This window comes from Dasypus novemcinctus, chromosome 3 (assembly GCF_030445035.2).
Source record: "Dasypus novemcinctus isolate mDasNov1 chromosome 3, mDasNov1.1.hap2, whole genome shotgun sequence".
Lineage (NCBI taxonomy): Eukaryota > Metazoa > Chordata > Mammalia > Cingulata > Dasypodidae > Dasypus > Dasypus novemcinctus.
This window is the reverse complement of record NC_080675.1, coordinates 159,542,741-159,566,806: the sequence shown is the minus strand read 5'-3', so window position 1 is coordinate 159,566,806 and position 24,066 is coordinate 159,542,741. Positions and strand designations below refer to the sequence as shown.

The 24,066-nt window shown below is 40.7% G+C and overlaps 1 pseudogene; it reads left to right on the top strand.

The window, feature by feature from the left end:
* The first annotated feature begins 329 nt into the window (after window positions 1–329).
* LOC111762021 (transcription factor A, mitochondrial-like) overlaps window positions 330–24,066 on the top strand; it is a 41,093-nt pseudogene continuing 17,356 nt past the window's right edge.

The following is a 24,066-nucleotide window of genomic DNA, read 5'->3' as shown; positions in this document are numbered from 1 at the left end:
CGGAGCGGGGGGGGGACCGAAACGGCCTGAATCGTGATCCCAACTGAAACACGCTGGAAATGAAGCTCAGAGTGAAGACTATGAAACCTAGGTCTGTCTGTCTGACCTGTAACAGTGTTCACATGTCCTTTCTGTAAACCTACAACTTCTCTAATAAAATAAAGCCAGAATACATTCTGACAGAGATATCCAGACAGGGCCAGAAGAGGTTCTGCGGGAAGGACTCAGGGCGGTTTTGCCCCGTCCTGGACGCTGCTAAAGCCCTTGGGTCCACAGGGAGAAGATGCTGAATGAAGGCGGCCTGTTGGTGCAGCTGGGACTGGAACGGGATGCCTTTCGGGAAGGAGCAGGCGCTGTGCGCTATTAAAGCCGAATGTGCTAAGAAGCGCTCTCAGGTTTGGGGCAAAAGATGCCCCCCAGACGCAGGGCGATTTCCTAAACCTGGAGGGACAGAGGCGCGCAGCGCGCCACCGAGCCCAGCAGACGCTAGGTGGCGCCCGGCAGCAAGGAAGCCCGAGGCGGCGTCTGCGCAGCCTGGTCCAGCTCCAGGCAGTTCCCGAAGGATCTGCCCAGTCGTTGGGCGGACGTTCTGCCTTCTCCTGAGTCTTTGCTGAATTTATTCCCATCTTTCGTTTTTGAACACTCAACTCCCAAAAGAGAACTAGGGCTTTTAAAAATATATATAAAAACAAGCCTATTTGATGCATGTATCAGTTTGTCCTTAGTTCAAACGGGATTCGAAGAGCTGGTCACCACGGCACCAGTAGATTTGAAAGTATTGTGAATTTTGTTGCTCTTGCCTGTGGTTAGTGGCCCTGGCTTTGGCTTCTGGAAGACTGTTCCTTTAAGCAGCATGCCTGTTTTGAGCGGGTTGAACAATGATCATTTATGAAGTGATAATGTAAGGAAAGAAAATGGTTAGAAAACCGTAGGGCAGTTTCTAATGAATTTAAACATATGCACCTGTCACCCAGGAATTTCTCTCTTAGGGAGGAGTGTTAATATCCACACATACACAAAAACCTGTACAAGAATGTTCAAAGCAGCTTTACTCATAATAGCCCAAAGCTGGAAATAAACCAAGTATCTGTCAGTAGGTGAATGGATGAACGAATCGCCTTGGAATTGCATGGAATCACACTCGGCAACATACTAATACATGCAATGACATGCACGGACCTCAGAGGCATCATGCTGAGTGAAGATACAAAAGCCAGGCACAAAAGACTAGGTACTGGGAGCCGATGTAGCTCAAGCAGCTGAGTGCCTGCCTCCCACAGGGGAGGTCCCGGGTTTGGTTCCTGGTGCCTCCTGAAAAAAAAAGCAACAAGCAAAAACAAATGACAAAACCAACTCAGAGAGGCCAATGTGGCTTAGTGGCGGAGCGCCACGATCCCACACGCGAGATACAAGTTTCAATCCCCAGCTCCTGGTACCTCAAAAAAAAAAAAGGCTATGTGCTATATGACATTCTAGAGCAAGAAAACTAACCTATAGAGATAGAAAGCAGAGCTGATGTTACTTTTAGGGGGTGCAGATTTCCTGGAAAGGGGCATGAGGGAACTTTCTGGAAGGTTGGAATCTTCTATTTCTTGACTTAAGTGATGGATGCATAGGTGTGTACATAGGTAAAAATTCATAATACTGTGTACTTAGATTGGTAACATTTGTGCATTTTAACTATATGAAATCATACCTAATTGGAAGGACGGATAGACAAGGGAGAAAGGAAGGATGGCAATACTGAAGGAAGACAGGCCGCCTCCAGTCCTGTTTTTCCTGTGTTGATCCTATTACTTCCAGAATGTCCCTCAGGAGAATTCACCTTGGACCTGGTGGTAGCAGGGTAGACAGGTAGAATGAGTCATACCAGGGGATAGGAGTTTGGACCCATTTTCTGGGTGGTTCTGAGCAAGTTGTCCAACCCTTCTCTGGTAAATGGTAAAACTAGTAGTATCATCCAGTGGTAGCAAGATTCCAAACCAGTCTGACTCTCTGTGCTCATATTCTCTTTAAGGATTTCTCTCAGCAAGTTTTTTCTCTCTCTAATTTGAAGAATACGGCCTATTTCTGGCATCTCTCCCTCCCATCCAATTTTTTGTTTTGTTTTGAATAATTTAGCTAAAGACTTCATTAGTTTCTTTAAAGTGCTTATGTTTCCTGCTAATGAATTGTCCAAATCCTCATCATAAGACTTTCATTTCACTCATTAGATCCTTAATCGTCAAGCAGCTGAATTGATTCTTATTGTTTATTCTAATTGCTCTTAGGAAAGGAATAGTGGAATTATTTGTAATTTATTAGTCCCATAAAAATAATGAGGGACACATAAAGTTATTTTCCCTGAAGTAATGCTCAAGGTACAGAGGCAGGGAAGGGCATGCTTAAGGCCTCTCGGGGCATCGCTGAGAAAGGAAAGAAAATTCGTCTTTGTGCCTCCCCTTATCCTTGCTTGTTTCCCACTCCTCCAAGTATCTTCCGAGGTGGCCTGCTGTTGCCTCCATCAAAACCCATTCCTGGAAAGAATCTGGTGGTGGTGGTTATGCCTCCACGCCACTGGGACACACATTTGCTGTGACTCCCGGGTGGCAGGGATCCAGGCAGAGAGCTGGGATCTCCAGGGTCACAGCCTCAGGACATCGACGGGTTAGTAGGCCTGGGCTGCACAGCACACAGGGCTGAGGGGGCACTTGGGGGTCAAGCCCGAAGCCACGCTCTCTAGAGTGCGGTGTCACCCAGCAAAAGTGCAGTTCACACATGCAGCCCCAGGCCTGACATCCACGCCCAGAGGAAACATTTACCCATAATTTTGCACAAGCCGCCTCAGGGGCCGACTGTGGCCCTGGCTGTGGCTTCTGGAAGACTCTGTTGTTTTATGAACAGCATGCCTCTTTTGAGCACCATCTAGCAGTGACTTGGACACACTGTCCACCCCCGCGCTCCCGCCTCAGGCTCCACCCCCCAAAAAATTTGACCTTCTAGCCAAGAAGGCAAGAATGATTCATAAAAAGATGCATAACAATGGGGAGCAGATGTGGCTCAAACGGTTGTGCACCTGTTTCCCACATAGGAGATCCCAGGTTTGGTCCCAGAAGCCTCCCAAAAACAAAAACAAACAACAACCAAATAAACAAACAAAAAAAAAAAACAACTTTGGGGAGCCGATGTGGCTCAGTGGTTGAGAGCTGGCTTCCCACATATGAGGATGTGGGTTCAAGTCCTGGCCCAGATACCTAAACAAAATAAACGAAAGATGCACAGTGATGCCAGGAAGCTGTACCTCCTTCCCTGCTCCACCTTCCTCACTTGGTCCATTCATGGTTAGTCTTCCCTTTGAGAAGCCACCTTTTATGCCCCTAGTGTGATTTAGTTGTACCTCTGCTGGTGTCCGTATCAATTCTAATCACACTGACAGCTATGCCCGATCAACATGCGCATGCTTGCATGTGCATATTGCATTATTTTAAAATCATCACAATAACCCAGTGAGGTCTGTGTTGCCTCCGTTTCTTTACCTATAAAGTGGAGATAATGATGTTGCCTTCCTCCAGAGGTGGCTATGAAGATTAAACAGAAGACATGGTCCCTCATTGGTTTCATACAGATCGCTGAGAAACCAGGAGGCAGGATTCCTCTGCTGAGCACATTTAGAGCTGGGTTGTCTCGGTTTGCCACACTGCAACAACAAATCCACACCAGGGGATTTGGCTTAAACAACAGGACTTTATTAGCTCACAGTTTTGAGGCTGGGAGAAGTCCAAAGTCAAGGTGTCAGCAAGGTGATGCTTTCTCCCCAGTTCGGTATGTGCTGGTGCTGGATGCTGGCAGTTGCCAGGGGCCTTTGGCATTCCTTGGCTTCCCATCCTCCCGTGGCTACAGTCTTCTCCTTTCTATTTTTGTTTTTACTGTAACTTCCAAGTTCTCTTTATAAGGCCTCCAGGGATCTGGTTTAAGACCCACTCTCCTTCAGTTGGGCTCTCCCTTAACTAAAAATAAAATCCTCTATGGAGGTGTATGGAAAAAGTGTGCCAAAAGCCCACCACGGGCCATGGTTGATGGTCATGGTCTGATGATATTACCTCATTATCTGTAACAAATATTCCACTACGGTGTGGTGTGTTGGTGACAGGGTGTTATAAGGGAATTCTACACAGGTGCATGATTATTTTGTAAGTTCACAACCTTTGTAATAAAAACATATTTTTAAAAAATAGGGTGGGTTGGGGAAAAATACAACAAATGTAAGGTAGGGAATATGGCTAGCAGTAACATTTTGATGATGTTCTTTCATAGTTTGTAACAAATGTTTCACAACAGTACAAGGTATTGGTGGAAGGATGATGGACAGGACCCCTGTAAGATGTTATGTATGTTTATTTTGTAAGTTCACAATCTTTACTATATATTTATTGTTTATGTATGTTCAAGTGTGTGTGATATACTTCAATAAAAAATATATTTTAAAAAAATAATGAAAGAAATAAATTTTTTAAAATCCTCAACAGATTGTGTTTTCAATGGGCTTATACCCACAGGAATGCAGATTAAGAACATTTGTTTGTTTGTTTAAATTTGCCGGGGTACATAATTCAGTCTACCACAGGGGTTTATGGAGTGACAGAGAGAGAAGAAGATGCACTGCAGACCCCAGATGCAGGTGTTGGGAGCTCCCCGTCCTGGGACAGGCCCCCTGGTAAACCGGCTTAGACTCTCGCCAGTGAGGAGAGTATCTACGCAGCGTGGCTTCTTACCTGCTTCCCGCTCCTGGCCTGTCTTCCCAGTCACCTCCCCAGATGCCTCCCTCCTGAGATAATAGTTATCTAATAATGTGAGATTATTTTTTAAAGTCTAAATTACAGAATTTTAAGTTTAAAAAAATGGATGGCAAGGGAAGACATCACAATGTCTACATGATTGATTTTGAAAAGTGAAACCAGGAGGGATTTGTTTCCTTCTGCTTTTTCGAGTCTCCTGCTCCCATTTTTAAATCTCAAGCACATCATGTCTGCAGTATCACAAAATGTTGGCCTAAGTTTAAAAATCAAGTCGGTCTTGTGATGCCAGCCAAGCAAAAAGGCTGGATCCTGCCTGCCTGCCTTGGCCCACAAATGACCCCAGAGCGTGGGGTCCAAGGCCCCGGGGGCGCTCCTAAAAGGGTAAGCTCCTTGCGAAGACTAAAGGAGGAGGGGGGGGAAGCCAACTGACCCATCCAAAGCCTCACTCAAGTTTTTATTCATTATCAGCAAACCTTATTCGATGCATTTTTGTTATGAGGTTTTTTCTTTACCATGTCCATTTACTTGGAGTGTTATTACTGCATGAGGGCTGAAAAATGACCAGGCCATCGCGGATGGTCTGAATACCACTGGGGCCAGCCAAGCAAGGGCAGGGCACGGCTGCGCTCCCAAAGCACAGGGCAAAGCAGGCCCTGGAGGAGCCGGTGAAAGCGTCCCAGTGGCCCAGGGAACCTGCTGGCGACCTGAGAATGCTCCAGCACAGCTCTGCAGGTGGGATGGAGGGAAGCGCTCCCCTCACCCCCGGCAGCACTTGCAGCAGGTGCCGGCAGGCCTGGAGTTTGAAAGTCTTGCGCCTGGAGGCCCCTGCCTTCTGCCTGCGTCAGGACCACCTGCGCCCCAGGCTCCAGGCAGCCTTCAGGGAGAAGCCTTCTTGCAAGGGGAAGCCGAGACCTGGCTGTACTCCAACACTCACCAGACTTTTTCTACAAATACACTGTAATCTCGTGAGAATCACAGGTGTGTCTTCTAGTTAATAAAATTGAAAAAAAAAAAAAAAAGCAGCAGATCCAGCGGTCCTGATCGCCCGCAAACCTCCAAGTGGCTTCGTCTCAGAGCCGGGCGCCGGCAGGCGCTTTCCGTTCCGCAGGAGGATGAAGCGGGGTGCAAGCCGAGGATGCGGCCGAGACCTCCCTGAACGACTCCTCGGAGCTGCGTTTATTTTTAGGTTGCTTCTCTCAACAGGAAGGACATGTGAACACTGTTACAGGTCAGACAGACAGACCTCGGTTTCATAGTCTTCACTCTGAGCTTCATTTCCAGCGTGTTTCAGTTGGGATCGCGATTCAGGCCGTTTCGGTCCCCACCCCACCCCCGCTCCGGGCCTTTGGGAAGTTGCGACTAGCGCGCTGGGGCGGTGGGAGGCACCTTTTAGTCCTGGGCAGAGGGAATAGGCCACCGTGAGGGTCACGCGCTGCATCCAGCGCCCACCATTTCGTTCGTGTCTGCACGTGCAGGAGGAATAGTCAAGGTATTTGCAACCAGTACACCCTCAGTACAGTAAGCCCTCACGGCTCAGCCACGAGCAGCCCCGCATGAGCTGGGAGCGCCCCAGAAATGCCAAGTCCCGGGCTCACACCAGAACTCCTGACTCAGAATCTCCATTTCACCGAGGCGCCCATAAGCACCTTGCAGTCTGAAAAACACCCCGAGCAGCTGGTCGCAGATCGGTGTGTGCCGGCTAATCATTAGGCCCACATATTATCTTGCTGAAGTCTCACCACCCTCCCCAGCCCACCCACACAAGTCAGTAGAAGAGATGGTATTGGCCCTATTTTACAAATGAAGAGAATAGCTGAGAACAGTAAAGTGACAGGACAAAGTCATAAAGCTCGTTGGTAGCAGAGCAGAGTCTAGAATCCCAGCCTTTTGACTCCAAGCCCAGTGCTCTCTCCACCACACCCTAGCTGCCTCTGTATGCCAGAAATACAGGGTGCAAAGCCATAGTTCTGTGAAGCGGTCATCACAGCGTCTCTTGCGGATGGTGATGCTTGTTATTGAGCACAATAAGACATTTCATACTCTATTTCATTTTCTTTGTACACTGTGTCCAGGCCTGCTCACTCGTTTGGCTCAAGTGTGGTAAATGGTGCCATGTGGCAAGCTCACTCTTTCATAAATATCTACTGAGAATCCAAAATAGGTAGACCTTGAGATACTATAATGAGACCGGCAGAGGTTGATGTTACCTTTCAAAATACCTACCCCTACCTTCTTTCTTGGTAACAGAAACCCAGTTTTACCTGGGGTGATACTGTACCCAGATAAAAGGCCATTTGCCAGCACACCTTGTATCTAGGTACTGCTATGTAACTAAGTTCTAGCTAATATGACCAAAGATTTTATCTGGACGGATTATGAGAAAGCTCTTTAAAGAGGAGAGAGATGGCGCTGTGGGTCTTTTTTTGGTCCTATTCCTTCCCCCTATTTCCTGTTAGAAAATGGGCATAATGGCTGGATCTCCACAGCCATCTTGGACCATGAGGTAACCTCAAGGATGAGAGCTGAGGACCAAGGATTTCTGAGCAATGAGGCAGAGGGAGCGCAGTTCTCCAAAAGGCCCCAGGAGCCCCTGTCACCAGCTCTGCGGTACTTGTTTCTGGACTGTGGTACTCAAGAGCAATATCCTTTTAACTTGTCCATTTTAGTCTCTGTTACTAGCAGTCAAACACAATTTCTAATATAGGAAATAAGATCAAAATAGTCCCTGACTTTACCCAGTTTCAGTCTAATCAGCTGAGACTAATACAATGTGACAAATATGTAATCATGGATTATAGGAAGCCTAAATCCAGGGAAGCTGGAAGATGCAGGAAGATTTCTCTAGAGGAGTAAAGTACAGGGCTAAGAATAGGTTGGATTCAGTCATGCAAAAAAAAGAGAGAAGACTGTTTTGTGGGACCCAGAGGCAGCACAGAGAGGATCACTTGCTCTGTTAATTCATTTCAGTTTCATTACAGAGAGTTATAGAAGCTATGGAAGTCTTTTAAGCCAAAATATATATATATTAGACCAAGCCCTCTGACTATTATGCAGAGAATGAACAAAACGCAAGTCTGAAAGGAGAGAGGCCAGTTGGGAGGCGGCTGCGGTGATGCAGGCAAGGTGCAGGCAAACTGGTCCCGGGCAGGGTGCTGGCGGTGGGCTGGGGGCAAGGGAAGGATGGGGGGATAGTCAGCAGATGGAATGGTCACAGTGTGGACAGTGAAGGAGCAGGAAGAGCCAAGAAAGGGGCCCAGGTTGCTGATTTGAGCAGATTTCAGGACATGAGGATCAGGTCAGTCTGCGGCTCATTGAATTCAATTCCACTGTAGAAAAAAATCTTATTTCATAGCAAGAAATGAGTTTTCTAACCTCACAGAAGTGTCAGTGGGTCTGCTCCAACCTACCACCCATTACTACTTAAAACAAGTAAGAAAAAACCTTGGTCTTTTTCTCATTTGAAAGATAACAGATTTTATATGAGATTAATACCTCCAAGTTTGTACCTTTCTTTATGCACATGTGGTAATGAAAATCAACCTGGTGGCAATACCTGCAGAGAAAATTTTCAAAGTTTTGTATGTGGGAAATGGGCTTTTATACAGATAGCTGCCTGACAATTATATTACAGAAAAATGATTCAAACTATTCTTACAATCCAATTTCTGGTTTTTTCTTACAGCAGTCAGTTGTCTGAACTCTTCAGGAAAAGGTTCTGAGATTCAGAAGAGTTGAGCCCTTGAAATAGGCTGGACATCAAGAAAGAAGATCTTGGAAATAAAGAGATACCCACCTCAATGTAAGGTGAGAGGTCTCTCATTGAATATTGGGTACAGATTTGGTTACCAAATTTAATGGGATTGAAGCAACCAGAGAAGAGTCATGTTTTGATAATGGATGGTGGTGATGGTAGCACATTGTGAACATAATTAGCAGCAATGAAATACATATCTGAATGTGGTTAAAGGGGAGTTGTTAGGTTTATATATGGTAACAGAATAATTTTTTTAAAAAATCTATGCAACTGCACTATATAGTGAACCCTAAATTAAACCATGGACTATAGTTCATAGTAAAATTATGATTATGTGCTGTTCCACCCCAATGCAAGGTGATAATAACCGGGTGGTATATAGGAATCCTGTATTTATGCCTGTAAACCCACTTCTCTTAAAAAAAAAAAAAAAAAAAAGTGGGTGCAATTACAGAACCTGCCATAGGAGGGTAGTCTAACACGATTACTGCTCAAGGCTCACAGGTATAACTTACCCAAGACCTTAAAGTGACCAACACTCATAATCTCTCTTAGGGGGCTCCCTCATTGTGGAAATAGTGCAAAATATAGGAGTTGGGGAGTACATTCTTAAAGGCAATGGCTGCAATAGAATATTCAAGAGAGGAAAGCAAAAAGCAACCATATGCCCAGTGATAAAGAAATGACCAAGGAAATGATGGTATATGTAAAAAACTATGCTTGCTTGCTTTCATCAAAAATGGTAAAAAATGGTACTGCAGGGACAGTTACTAGACATTGTATGTCCTCCCATGGCCCACTGGATGGAACGTGGGAGAGTGTGGGCTATGATGTGGACCATTGACCATGAGGTGCAACAATGCTCAGAGATGTATTCACCAAATGCAATGAATGTCTCATGGTGATGGAGGAGAATGTTACTATGGGGGGAGGAGTGGGGTGAGGGGGGTGGGGGTATATGGGGACCTCATATTTTTTGAATATAATATTTTAAAAAATGAATAAAGACAAAAATAAAAAATTTAAAAAATTTAAAAATAAAATGGTAAAAAAACAAAATGACCATGCTTAGTGGTAAATGCTGGATACAAAGTTATATATATGAGCAACAAATTCATTTAAATATGCCACAAAGATTAAATCTATATGATAGAAATATGGATAGAAAAGATAAATGTTATAAACCTAGGTAGTGTAGAAAATAAATATATAACAACCATCAAACAGGAAGTTGGAGGCAGGAAAAATGGCAACTGTTTAAACTATATCTTAAATAATTGCTGAATTAAAATAAAACAGAATATCAGAAAATAAAATGTCCATTTTCCAGATTAGACTTAGACATTCTAAGTCTAAGTACCATAACACTGCAGGGTGTTGATAATAGAGTTGTGTGTGAGAATCCTGTATTTTATGTATGATTGCTTTATAAATACATAACTTCTCTAATAACGAAAAAATATAAAAAGCCTACGTAAGTAAGGAAGAATGACTTAAATATCCAATGCTTAAACAATAAAATGAATCCATAAAACAGATGGACAAGGATAGAGAGAATAGGTATGAAAGAAACAAAAACAGAAAGGAAGGAAATGGTATATTTTCTAGGAAAACATCAGGCACAAAACTGACCCCACGTAAGAGAAAAATCATAAATAAGACAATAAAAATGTAAAAAGAAAAAGAAGGAAAAAACTATAGCATCCATCAGTATCAATAGTGGTACATCTCAAAAAGAAAACTCAGTCCCTAATAGAAAACTCTACGATACATAAAAAGAATAAAGTTGCTTTGAATAAACTGAGGTTGAAAAACACATCTTGAAGGAAAACAGCAAGGTGCAAATTGGCAGATATGGTGTACCCTCTCTTGGATAAAATGTAAAGATTTGTATAGACATAGAGCATTATGTAAGTTTGTGATATTAAGGAATGACTATCACTGAGGCAGTGTGGTATACTAGTTGAAAGTCAGATTCTAGAGCTGGATTCCATGGATTTGATTCCCAGCTATATTACTTCCTAGCTGTTCAATTGTCAGTTCTATAATTGCTCTGTGCCTCAGTTTCCTCATTAGTAAAGTGGTAACAACAATAGAACCTAATTTGCAGAGCTCCAGAGACTCAATGTTTTCATTCATACAATACACTCAAGAAGAGCGTCTAACAGGTACATAATAAATGCTCAGTAAATGTTAGCTATGATAATTACTTTATACACATTGCTTTGTACATGTATAATATACTTTATTTTCCTATAGGAAAGAATTACCAATTGTCCTTGAGGAGTTGGAGGATGGAGACTGGGATGCTTGGAGGGTGGTCATAGGAAAAGGGAGAAAGGCTTTACTTCTTATTTCTGTTCCTTTCTGAACTGTCTGCATTTCCTGAACACCTCCATAATTAAATATTTTCTCTATTGTTAATTAGAACTGTGCAGGCCATGGAATTATGGGACACTTAGGCCTTCTCTTTCACCTTTCTCTGTATTTTAAAAAAAGTTTCATTTTCACATTTTGTGGTCATTCCTAGCACAACTGTGTAAAATATATGCAAATTTTAAAAAAAGATTAGAAGGAAAATCACAAAAACTATCACCATACTTTTGTTAGGGTAAGCAGATTCAGGATCTTTTCATTTTCCCCTCTCTTTAAACAATTCTTTTATGTTCCTTTTTAAATATACTTGTTACAAATGAATATATCCTTGATGTAAAACATTTAAAGACCAAGAAAATACCACATGACCCTTCCACAGCCGCAGTCTTTCTAGGGTAGTGGGCATCTTTCCAGACCTTTTTCTATGCATTTACATAGATTAACACACAGCGATCGAAATGTATCATTGCTTGTTGTTTAAAATAATATAAATGTTATCACATTTCACATAGTCTTCTGCACTTAGATCTTTCAACTAAAAACGTGCCTTGGAAAAAGAATTTTCCATATCAGTACACAAATACCTACCTTATTTATTAATAGCTGCATCCATTTCCCTAATATGTTTGTAGCAAAGTTTACGTCACTGTTTCCCTACTGATGGACATTTATTCTGTTGCGAAGTGTTCGTTCTTGCCATCAGTACCATAGTAAACATCCTCCTGCATGTCTGTTCGTATTCATGAATTTTTCTCTCTATGATTTCTTTCTCTCTATATATAATTTTTCTCTATGTTGTACTGTAGAAATTCTCTATTTTTATGAAGTTGTATTGTTGTTATTCTATGAAATTGTTTTTAAACCAACAATAGTGTAGATAAGAGAAGTATTAACTAGTTTTTCCAAACCCAAGAATTCTATAGCATGATCCACCCCTTAAAGCTCAGCAAGCAAGGCCATATCAGGACACCCAAAAGTGAATAAGAAAGCCAAATAAATCACAAACAGAGCAAAAATAAAATCATTTTCGCAGGCGGTTATAGAGTCGAATCATAAATCTGTGGTTTAGGCAAATGCATAGATATCACAGCATCAATTACCCACCGGTACGTTTCAGGAAAAACTGCATTTAATGGAAACATCGTGAAAAAGGCATCTTTGGCGCCACTGCCAGTGACAGGCCATGGGTCCAGATGGACCGAGAGCCAGCCAGGCGCGCCCGTCTATGCTCTCACTACCATCATCAAGCAGTGAGAACCTCCACAGAGATCTCCCCGCGCTTTCTCTTTTTTTTTTTCTTTCCTGATATGTTTACTGCTCTGTATGAAAAGATCCATGAAGCCATTAAACAAAAGTTTATTTGTTCAGATCAGAAAAGTAAAATATTCTTTTCTGGAAACCTCCCATTTTTCTTTCTCTGAGTTTGCTCATGGGCTAAAACAAGCCCATGTCATTTGCCACACGAAAGACAGGATGAAAGAGCATCCACGGAGATTTCCGTGGAAAGGAAAAAAAAGTCTGGAAGGCCCTGTCAAGATGTTCTGATGGGGGGAAATGTCCCCTCAGTAAGCTTTCCTGTCAGTAGAGCTGAGAGACGGCGAGGCTGTGGTTTGCCCTGTTAAGTATCAGAGTAGAACATGTTATTCCATTTAATGGAAAGGCAATGTATCCTTTTCTGAAATAGGTGGAGTTTGATTTAGGAAAAAAAAAAAGAAAGCAATTAGACTATTCCTGTTCAAATTGTCACACTCACTGAGGAAGGAAAATGAAATGAAGGCATCCTGCTTAACCCTTCGGTTGCAGGGTGAAATATCTCAATATGCATATCTGGGAAAGAAAGCGAAGACAAGCACCTAGGCTAAAATACAAGTATGTTGGCTTAACGTAAGGCTATGTGGAGAATTTTCCAGACTGAAAGGAAAGGAAAGGCTAGATTTTGAAAAGATATTAGATTTGTTTCCATCAGATTTGTTGTCTTTCTTCATGTGGATTTTCAGTTGGCCTAAAAAAGAAATAACAGCGTTGCATTGTTTGGACAGATTTCTCTTCAAGTTTTAACACAGGATCCTTTAACCTAAACCCTACATGATGCCAATGCTCACTTTAGCCAGTTTCGAGTTTCTTTCTGTCTCCAGTGCCCTCCTGATCTGGAGCCTTCAGTGCTCCACAGTTTGATTTCTCACTAGTCCCATTGCTTTCTCTCTGCCCCATACTTTTCTCATCTGACTGGGGTGTCTTCTGCTGCCACAGTCCTTTTACTGAATAATGAATATTAAGTGTGCCATGAAGAAATGAAGCAAAAGATGATTAAGGACGCACACATGGGTATTAAATAATTATTTCAAAGCAATGGCCAAACTTAGGCTTAATTTATAATTCCACATCATACTTGTGGAAGTTCCGTTCTTCAAGTGTGAGCATTTGTGTACCTCCTGTACCAAAAGGCCATATGATTAAGAGTCCCTGATTGAGCACAGTCTAATGTGGAATTCCCTCCACAAACCCTTAGCTAACAATTAGGCATTCACGGATGGCTACTGTAAAATACATTCTAACCTTTTTTCCCTTGCCATTTTCTACTAAAGAGTCTGGAAAAAGTAAAAACTCAACTTCCCCACTTCCACTGCAATTAGGAATAACTATGTGATTCAATTTTGACCTATGAGAGATAAAAGAAGTCAGCTGGTCTCTTCAGAATCCTACTCCTGTCTATTGGGTAGGCAGGTGTAAAGTCTGGCTGTGCGGCAGCCAGATTGTGACAAAGGAAGGCCAAGAGAATTTCAGAGATTTAGCCTACTTGTTGTGTTGCCGTTAATACATCAGTTGCCTATTTCTAGGTTTCTTGTCATTCAAGGAAAACAAACTTCCTTTTACATTACTTTATTCCAATTTCTGTTACTCACAGCCAAATGTAATACCTGGATGATACAGGCTCCAAAGATGATAGTCTAGCCACAAAGACATCTTAAGGGAGGCAGACCAACTAACTAAAATATCAAACAGAATATGAAAAATACTAAATCAAAGTAAACAAAGATCCATAACTGTAAAGCAGAAGCAGAATTGGATGTTACCAAAAGGACCCAGGAAGCTCTTACTGAAAAGATAGAGAAGACATTGGAGCTGGGATTTGCAAAATGAGAATTTCTGCAGGTCAAGGAGGGCCAGGCATGCCACACCAAGAACAAAGCATACCAAGAATGGTTGCCAGAGATGACATGGTTTGCTCAAGGAACAGTCCTAGATGGTTGGAGCACTGGGCTCCAGTGAGAAGAGTGCTGTTGGCCCTATCTTGAGACATCCCAAGAGACTGTCAGCCTCACCATCTCTTCAACCAGTCCCTACTTTCTTTCTCGTTCCTTTCTATATTCAGTTGCAGTATCCAGCACATGCTCATTTGCAATAGGAATCTAGGTGCCCTGCAAATAAACACAAAAAGAAAAGGAAATGTAAAAGTCCTCAATGACTGTTAACATGAAAACCCAGTGAGCCCTTTGACATCAGTGGTTCTCACCTGAAGGCAGTCCTGCCCCTCAGGATATGGATGGTCATTTCTGGAGGTATTTTTGATTGTCACATTGTGGCGGGTGCTGCTGACAGCTAGTGGGCAGAGGCCAAAGATGCTGCTAACCAACCTACAGTGCACAGAGTAGCCCCCACAACAAAGTGTCATCCTGTCCAAAGCGTCAATAGTACTGAAGTCACAAAACCCTGTTTTTACATTATTTGATGGTGAGCAATAATTGTCCATAGGGATGTGGTTCTCTCTCACCAAACAAGCTCATCAGAATGAAGTGAGCAAATGCCAGCACCATCCTGGAAAAGGCCAAGGGAACATTGCTGATGCATCATTGTGTTTTCTTTTTAACCAAATAAAACTATGTTGACTGAACTGCTGTCACAAATACCAAAAACTGGTTTGGGCTGAAACAACCGGAATTCATTGTTTCACAGTTTGGAGGCTAGAAGAAGTCCAAAATCTCAAGTTTAGTCAGGCTGGCCTTCTCCCCAAAGACTGTCCAGTGCCAGCTGCTGGTGGACCTCGGGTTCCTTGGCTTTCCCATCACGTGCCGATGCCAGCTTTCTCACTTCTGCGACTTCCGCCTTCTCTTTATAAGACCTCCAATAATCTGGATTGAGGCCCACCCTCCTTCTGTGGGTCCCCACCTTAACAAGGTATCGTCTTCAAGAGGTCCTATTTATGATGGGTTCACACCCCCTGGGGTGGGGCTTAAGGTTAAACGCATGTCTAAACTGGGTCTACAGCCTTCCACGTTGACTAAAGCTCAGGTTTCCTTATACAGGTCATTTCCCTTTAACAGGATTCCTGATAGGAAATATTTGCTGAATAGATGAATGAAGAAACAGAGGTCCATCACACAGGGTTCAAAATACACTTCCTTTTTGGCAGGGGCTCTTAACAAGGGGTCTGTGAGCTTGAACTGAAATTCAAAAAAGTTTTATTCTTGTGGGGACGTGGTGCTGCAGGTGTGGTATAGTTATTAAATAATACGCAGTATAGTGTGGACTTAGTAAGGGGTCCATGGTTTTCACAAAGGTTAAGAACCCTGCTTTATGGTGAACTTTGCTGGAAGCGTGATAGTGAGATCAAAACTCTAGTTTCCTAATGGTTCAGAATTTTAAGGTCACACATGCAACAACAAATTGTTTTAGTTTTGAACTGTTAAGACAGTTACAAAGGCCCTATTTACTATTTCATTCAAAAGATACACTGGAAAAAAGGTACACCATGCCAAGAATAGTGTTATAAAAGCAGTCTTAGAAAAACTTCTTAAAAATCATATTTAACTACCAGGGGATACAGCCTTTGTTAAAAACTGTGCTTAGATCACAGATGGGATATTGAGAGCTGTGCTAAATCACAGATGGTATATTTTTTCCTATATTTCACAAAACAGGCAATTTCTACCACTTTTTTTTCCCTTTTATATTTTGCTCTTGGTAATCCTGTAGATTGAAAAAAAGAACTAAACTAAAAAGAAACATGGAAACATTTACTTTTAGTGCTGTTTATAATCTTACTTTTAGTGGATGGATACATCATTGAATATTCTGTGGTGTAATTTACTTTAAAAAAAACTTAGAGTGTAATTCATTTTAGGTGAGCAATTTGTTTTATGAGCCGTGTATGTTTATTTGGGGTTGTGCTGTTTTTTTATTGAGTGCAATAAAGACACTTCTTATCAATTGATTTGTTGTATCAGCAATGGGCTTCTTTCCAGATTCAAACATGGCAGCTTTTCTGAGGACATTATCCCACTTATAATTTCACCACAGATATGAATCTGGTTCATTAGGGCCCACTTGCACTGCATGTTATGACCTAATTTCTAGGATTCCTGTTTGATGGGGCATTATCCTTCCCTCAACATGGCTGTAAAATGGGTTCTCCATCTTCACTGGTTCATCACAGACCCAACTTTGAATTGTGCCAACTTTTATACCAGCTGATAAAATCAGAAGTTCAAAAGTTCACTTCCAATCCCATAAGACATGGAAACTTTTAATAAAAGAAGTGTACATGTCTTGCAAAGAATGAGTCTCAATGCACAACAGGATCTAGACGTAGTCACTCATTATTTTGATGGCATTAAAATGCTATCAGGAAATCATTCCTAATTTAGAGGTGGAATGGGACATTTGGTTGAAGTGTGTTATTCCAGCCTCCAACCTTCTCTCAAGCCAGGGTGCCCTAAATATCTCATCCTCTAGGGGTCAGCTGACTTCACGTGACCCTCAGATCACAGGGTACATTGCTCAAGTTCTTATGTGAACACATGATCACCTATTTGCACATTCCCAGAGGGACAAAATCCTACCTTGAGAACAAAATATCACAGTGCAGCTCTCATGAAACTGCACATCACAGTATCCCAAAGAACATTAATTTTCACTTCAGCAATTCCACACATGAAGCAGAACATAAGTGATACATACCCACAGAAAGTGGAGCCATGAGGTTTAATAGCTGTGCAAACAGGCTTGGGAACATAAACCCAGGAAGCTGTGTCTTTAGAAAAGTATTGTTTTAAATTCCCAAATATCACATCTGGTTACATCAAGTTGTCATTATGACTTAGTATTTAAGATGATTTAATGGGTTATTGCAGAAGGAGAATCTTGGAGTTTAACTACTGTGTATTAACAGAATGTAGCTATTTAAACAGTATTCTGACAAAGCAGATATGAGCTGTTCTTGATGTGAATGACTTTTTTATACACTTTGTTTATTGCACTCAGTATAAATATAGATATTCATACATGAACAAAACATATAGAAATACAAGACTGACAGTGGGACTTTGTGATAGAAACTTGAGATGGGATGTGCTTACCAAGTTTTTAAAAACTATTCACCCTTGAGAATGGATGAGGTGTGTTGACTATGTGTATGAATATGTGTATGTCACAATACAAACATATCCTTCGTCTACTGTCTTTTCTCAGCAAATCCCAAATGAGCCTTTGCAACCTAGCATGTCAGTTCCCAACTTAATGGTGCCATATCTTGGCTCTGGAAAGACTCCTCACCTTCTTCTCCTCTCATATCCTCACAATCCTCTACCTTCCCCATTGACACAAACTCCTTACCACCTCCCCTCAAATGTATAATACATATCTTTAATAGAAAATTGAGGGACTTTGTAGTTAGAACAATGCCAGACAATGTAGGTAGGGCCAGAAATCAAATCCAACATCCTGATGTCCGAACCCAATGCTTTGGGGATCACGTTATCATATTTCTGATGTCACTATGGCAGCTGTCCCGATGGACAATGTCAACAGTCCAAGTTTTGCTAACCTGGCAAAGAATACGAAAGTCTTTCTATTTGCCTTTCTAAAGGTACCATTCATGTGTTTTGCCCTACCATCCTTCTAATGTCCATAGAACTCCCAAAGAGGAGTTAAATGAATGAGACAGTATGGTGATAACAAGGTTTCAGCAAATTGTGATGGCTACAGGTCGAGTCAAGGAACAGGAGGATGTTGCAGTTCAGGTGCAAGTGAAGGAGACACCAAATTCCACTGTCTTCTACAAAATAGAAATTTAGTCTGGGGCTGGTTTGGAGGCCCTACTCAGTCATGTCCCGGGGACATAAGCTCCTGCAGCTCACTGCTGCATCCCCCAGTTCTGGTGGCAGAGCCATGCTCCAGGCAGCTGGATAGAGGAAAGGGCCAAGAGAAAGAGGAGCATAAGGCTCACCTGCCTCCTAAAAGAGGTTCCCAGAAATGGACACATAGCGCAGCAGCTTATATCCCATAGGCTGGAACTTATACTCCATGACCACATCAAGCCACAAAGAATAAATCAGAAAATTTAGTTTTTATTCTAAGGAGCATATGCCTCTGCAAAATTCTACCATGTGGAAGAATAAGGCAATGAAATATCATGGTTGTCTTAGATGGTGATATGTGCACTTCACTATGGACATTGAATCTTTAATGAGATTCTCTCATATACACTGTTTCTTTCATCAGTTACAGATTCTGGCATTATACTGACACCTACATTTATCTCTTGAACTAACCCTGATTAATTGATTGTGACTGCTTGAGAAAGAGTAAGTAACAAAAGAAGAAGTGTGGGTTCCATGGACAAAGAGTGCTGCAATCCATTGGTGATGTCTGCAATGAGCATAGGAAGAGACAGTGGGGAAAAGATGTCTTCTTTCATATCCCTATTCTGACACCTTCATCTGGCATTAATGTTCAAATTAAGGTAATGGTTTTACAAGTCCAGCAGCATGATATAAAAACTAATGCTACTAACACTTTTATGGTCCATTACTCAAGGCAATATATGCACGCATGTATTAATTCCATCTTAACAGCTGTCTTATGAGGCAATAAGGTATTTTTATGATCCCTAATTTATAGGTGAAAAAGTTAAGGTTTAAGCATTTAATGGGCACCCACTTAGGGCATAAGTGAACAAATCTAGAATATGAATATAGTTCTTTCAGCAGCAATAAGATGCTCTTTTCACTACCCAACATCCCCACTCAAAAATATTATTCCTAAAGTAAGTATTGCTCTCTTGATGTATTCCTTGGATATTTGGAGGGCAATGTGTTAGAAATAGAGAGAAGGTGGAGTGATTTATATATTATCCACTGATGAGTACCTCTTCAAGTTTTGGGATCATATCTGCTGATAAAATTTCCTGTGCTACCCAACAAACCCAAATAAAGCCTAACCGGAGCGTTCATTCAACAAACCTAAAATTCAAACAAGAAATTAGCTGAAAGAAACCCTACAAGGAACTACAGATAAGAATTAAAAAAATAGCTTCAGACTGCAGTAGGCTTGCAGACATGAAAACAAATAAATGAACTGCAACGTGCTGGGAACTATAACGGGGCAAAGACAAGGACCCACAGGGGTACTAAGGAGCCAACAATCTCCATTCTGGGCGTTTGTGGGCAGGGGAGGTATTAGAGTCACTTCGCAGAAGAGAGATGGATGGGCTCTGGAGGCTGAGTGGATGAGTGCCCAGCACACACAGAGAAGGGCAGCAAGCAGGCAGGAGCAGGTGCCAGGCCTGGACACACAGAAGAATCTACCACTGTGGTAAATCGAGTTCTGTACCCCAGCAAAAACATGTTCTTAATCTTAATCCCATTCCTGCGAGTATAAACCCATTTGTAAACAGGACTTCTTGAAGACGTTACTTTTAGTTAAAATGGTGGCCAACTGAACGAAGGTGGTTTTATCCTGTTACTGGATAATCTATTACTAGAGAAGCAGAGGACAGGAAATCTGAAGCCAGCGGGTACCCAGAAGCGAGAGGACATCAACCCCAGGAGGAAGCAGCCGTCTAGCCTCTGAAACCATGAGCCAATGAATTCCTGTTGTTTAAGCCAACACATTGCTTGGTCTTTGTCACAGCAGACTGGAATCTAAGACAATCGCTGCAAGACTTCTAATCAGGGGAATCAGGGGAGCAAAATAATCACATTGACCTTTGAGAAAGACCAGCATGGAATTTGGGCTTAAGTTACTGAAGGGAAACCAGGTAAAAAACGAGCAGAGCCTAAGTTGAGAGTTCCTCCTCTGGAACCCACACTTTTTGAAGGATTTATGGATGTCCTAGAATTGCAGTCCACAGATGTGGGAATAAACATGCCCATGGAGAAAGGCGCTTACATTTCCCAGGTTTTCAAAGAAGTCCACAACTAGGGCAGTCACAACTCAGAGTTGGAAAATGTTCAGCCTAAACTCAGATCAGTGCAGTAGAATAGGAAAAAAAAAGACGTTAAAGTTTATATAGGAATTGTATATAAAACAAATAGGATTTGAAATGCAGGTATTTGCATTTAAATTTTAAAAAACAAAGCAAAACAGAAGATCCAAATTTTAACAACAGAAAAATTATTTGTGGTTCATGTTTTGTACACATGAAGCTGAGTCCCAGGAATCTGTCTCACAGATGCGTGCGTCCTTGTTAAGGATTTTCCAGGATGGCCAGATTGTCTCAATAGCCCATCTTCTTGGTCTTACATGTTCTCTCTTACTTGCTGGAGCATGGATCTCAAAGTCAAATGTGAAAAGTAAAGTCACTATAAATTCAAGTCTCTGAGAAGGAAGCCAAACAAGAAAGATTTTTAATAGTTTTTTTCTTGGAGTAGGGGGGAAGCTCTAGCTACAGAAACTTAAGCAGAAAATGGAGCATTTACCAGGTAACAAAGTAAATATAGAAAGAAAATCTAGACCAGTTGCTCTTCACCTTTTCTGAGGTTATAAAACCTTATGAGAGATTACAATGCTATAGATTTTCTCCAAAAACAATCCACACAGGCAGAGTTTTTAAAAATCGTGCATACAGTTTCAGAAGATTCATGAAACCCCTGGCGTCTGAGAACACAAACAGGACTCTGGACTCCAGATTAGGAACCACTGGTCTCAATAGCTCCCCTGGCCCTCAATACCAACTCTGTTATCAAGGTTTTCATCTAAATACCTCACTAATGTTTGCATTATCTGGTTTTCACTGATCCCATTCACTCTGCAATCAATTTCAGCTTCCCTGAATGCATACAATTGCCATCAACTAAAATCATAATGTCTAAAAGGAGACTGACTTCAATTTTCACTAACTTGAACTGCTTCCCAAATAGAATACAGACCCCCAAATGTATTTATAAAGTCAGGATAGAAAACATGTTTCCTTTTTCACTGTTAGTACCTGTACTTACAAGCAGGTGTACGAATCCTACTCTGTTATACGGATGCATGCAAGGGTATGTTTTAGTATTCTTTCCACTACAGAAGTCAGTACATTTATTTGGAAATTAAATTAACTTCCTTTCAAAATAAGTACAATTCCAGCAATGGTTTTGTTTTCTTTATGGATAAGGGAAAATAGTAATTTGAAGGGGAAAAATGATAAAAAATTCTATATTGCTTCTTCTTTCTCCCACATTGTAGTTCCTGCAAACCTTTGATTAGACTTTTTTTTAGAAAAAGACCACACATTCAATAATTTAAAGCCAAAGGTTTATGGTGTTACAATTATTACCCTGTTTAAAATCATTATCATCTTGGTTTGGTGTTTTGTTTTGTTTTGTTTTTGGCTATATTACCTTCACCTTTCCATGAACCCACTTTACCAGCTGTTTCCCTCTGTCATAAAGTTTGCGGAACATCATCGTAGAAACAGGATAAATGCCATGTTTTATCAATCAAGCCTAAGGGAATTTGACGCTTCTTATAAGCACAACTGTAAAGGGAGTTTATTGCAAGTTTCCGTTTTGATTTGTAAATTGTCCTTAAGTAAAATACACACCTGATGCCAAGTATAGAGTGTTAGGATGGAAGGCAGTATATTACAGAAATCTGCATCATAAAGTTTGATAGGTAGACAAATAAGAAAACTAAAGACTGTTGAGCAAGCTCCTGATTCCTGGATGAACCCACACCGACAGCATCTCCACATCTAGGGCCCCAACTTCATGCCCCACACCACCCAGCACTCCAAGGAAAACATGAGCCTGGGGCAGGGGCTTTCAACCTACACGGGGCTACAAAGCAAAGTTCAGCACATTTCTCAAATTGATACAATGAAGATGTTATTTTTTCATCATAATGCAGGGCAATTAAAAATGAACAAGAAAAAATAGTCCCCCAACTCCTCCAGATGGTAGGAGGCTAAAAAACGCAGTCCAAAATTAAAAGACTGTATGAAATATTTACAAATAAATAACTGTCAATATCAAACCATGTACATTACAGTTAAACTAGTACTTACAGGAAAATTTACAGCCTTAAAAAGAATAAAAAAGATTGAAAATAAAATGAGCAAAAAATATTCAATCCAGGAAGAGAAAAAAAGAGCTAGAGGACAAATCCAAATAAGGTAGTGGAACATGAATAAATATAAGAGCCTAAATATTTTTTTAAAAGTTGAGATGAAGGAAAAAATAAAAATCCAGTCCTTTGAAAAGATGAATAATATTTATAAATCTAACAAGACTGATCAAGAAAACACAGAAAAGACATAAATTAACATAAATAGGAATGAAATGGAAACATGGTATAGATTTGTTTCTTAAATTGTTAATACTAGACACAAGTTTATACCAATACATATAAAAACATAAATGTAAGAATTTCTAAAAACTTGCAAATGACCAAAATGCCTCAAAAAAACAAGAAAACATTAAGAATAACCCAGGAATCCTTAAATACTTAATATCAGCAGTTAAAAAGCCAGCTCCCTGAAAACGATTTCAGAAGATAATTTCACTAAATCCCAAGGCCTAAAAATCTCTATTTTTTACATATTTTTATCTATTCCAAGTGGTTTACCAAAAAATCTGTTTTGTTTTTTTACTTTTTTTTTGGGAAAAAAAAAGAAGGAAAGCTCTCCAACTCAATTTATGAAGTTATTATATAACCCACTGCCAAGATAAGTCAAGGGCAGTACAAAAAGAAAAGAAAAATGCCAACTCATTTATAAACATAAATTAAAAATAATAAATTAATATGAAGTCAAAATCAATAGGGAATAATAATAATTCATCATTTCTATTAGTAAGTGAACAATATGTCAAACTTTGAAAATCAATCAACACAAAATAAAGGACAAAATATGATTATCTCAAAAGATACAGAAGATGTTTTAAATGTCAACATTCATTTATTATAAAAGCTTTTGGCAAGCTAAGGACAAAGAGAAAATTATTTAACCCAAAGCTAACTTCATTCCTAATATTGGACTTCATAATTAATCCCAATAAATCCTGGAAAAAGACAAGAATTCCTGTTATTGGTACCACTGTATAACACTTTATTGGAATTCCCATGAAATAAGATAGGAATAAAAAGCAAGACACTGAAGGTAGGGCTTTAAGAACAAAAAATGAAAGTCCTAATTTATAAATAAAATAATTGTCTACATCAGGGGTCTGCAAAACAAGGCCCATGATCAAATTCAGGCCATTGTGTGCCAAATCTAGCAAAGTCCACTTGGTTACATACTGTTTATGGCTGCTTTCACACTACAATATTAGAAGCTGAATAGTTATGACAGAGACCACATGACCCTTAAAGCTGAAAAAAATTGCCATCTAGCCCTCTGCAGAGAAACTTTGTAGACCCCTTGTCTACATAATGACTCCAATAGAACCCACAAATAAACTAGTAGAATGAATAAAAAGTTTAGCACAGTTTCCAGGTTTAAGGTCATTTTCTATAAAATCAGTAGCGTCCTTATACACCAGAGTAACCTACTAGAAAACTATAACACAAAAAGAGATACTATTCACATATTAGTAAATTTAAAAATCTATGAGGCATGTAGTCAAACATGCCACATCTTTGCAAATATTAAAGTATTTTTAAGGACATGAGGTAACATCTGAATAAATGGCATATTCCACTTACTGGATATGAACATACAGTGCCATGTAATAATGACAACATCATCAACAACAGTGTTACCACGTATTTATTGCATATCAGGCTACACACACATATACACACACAAAGAGAGAAAGAAAGGGGGAGGGAGATGGAAATGAAGATTTTTTTAAAGACTTTTAAAGTAGAGAAACAAAGTAGAGATGTACATTGCTGGAGATTGGAATATATTAAAAGGGTCAGTAATTAAGACAGTGGGGTCTTGGTACAGTTGAATTG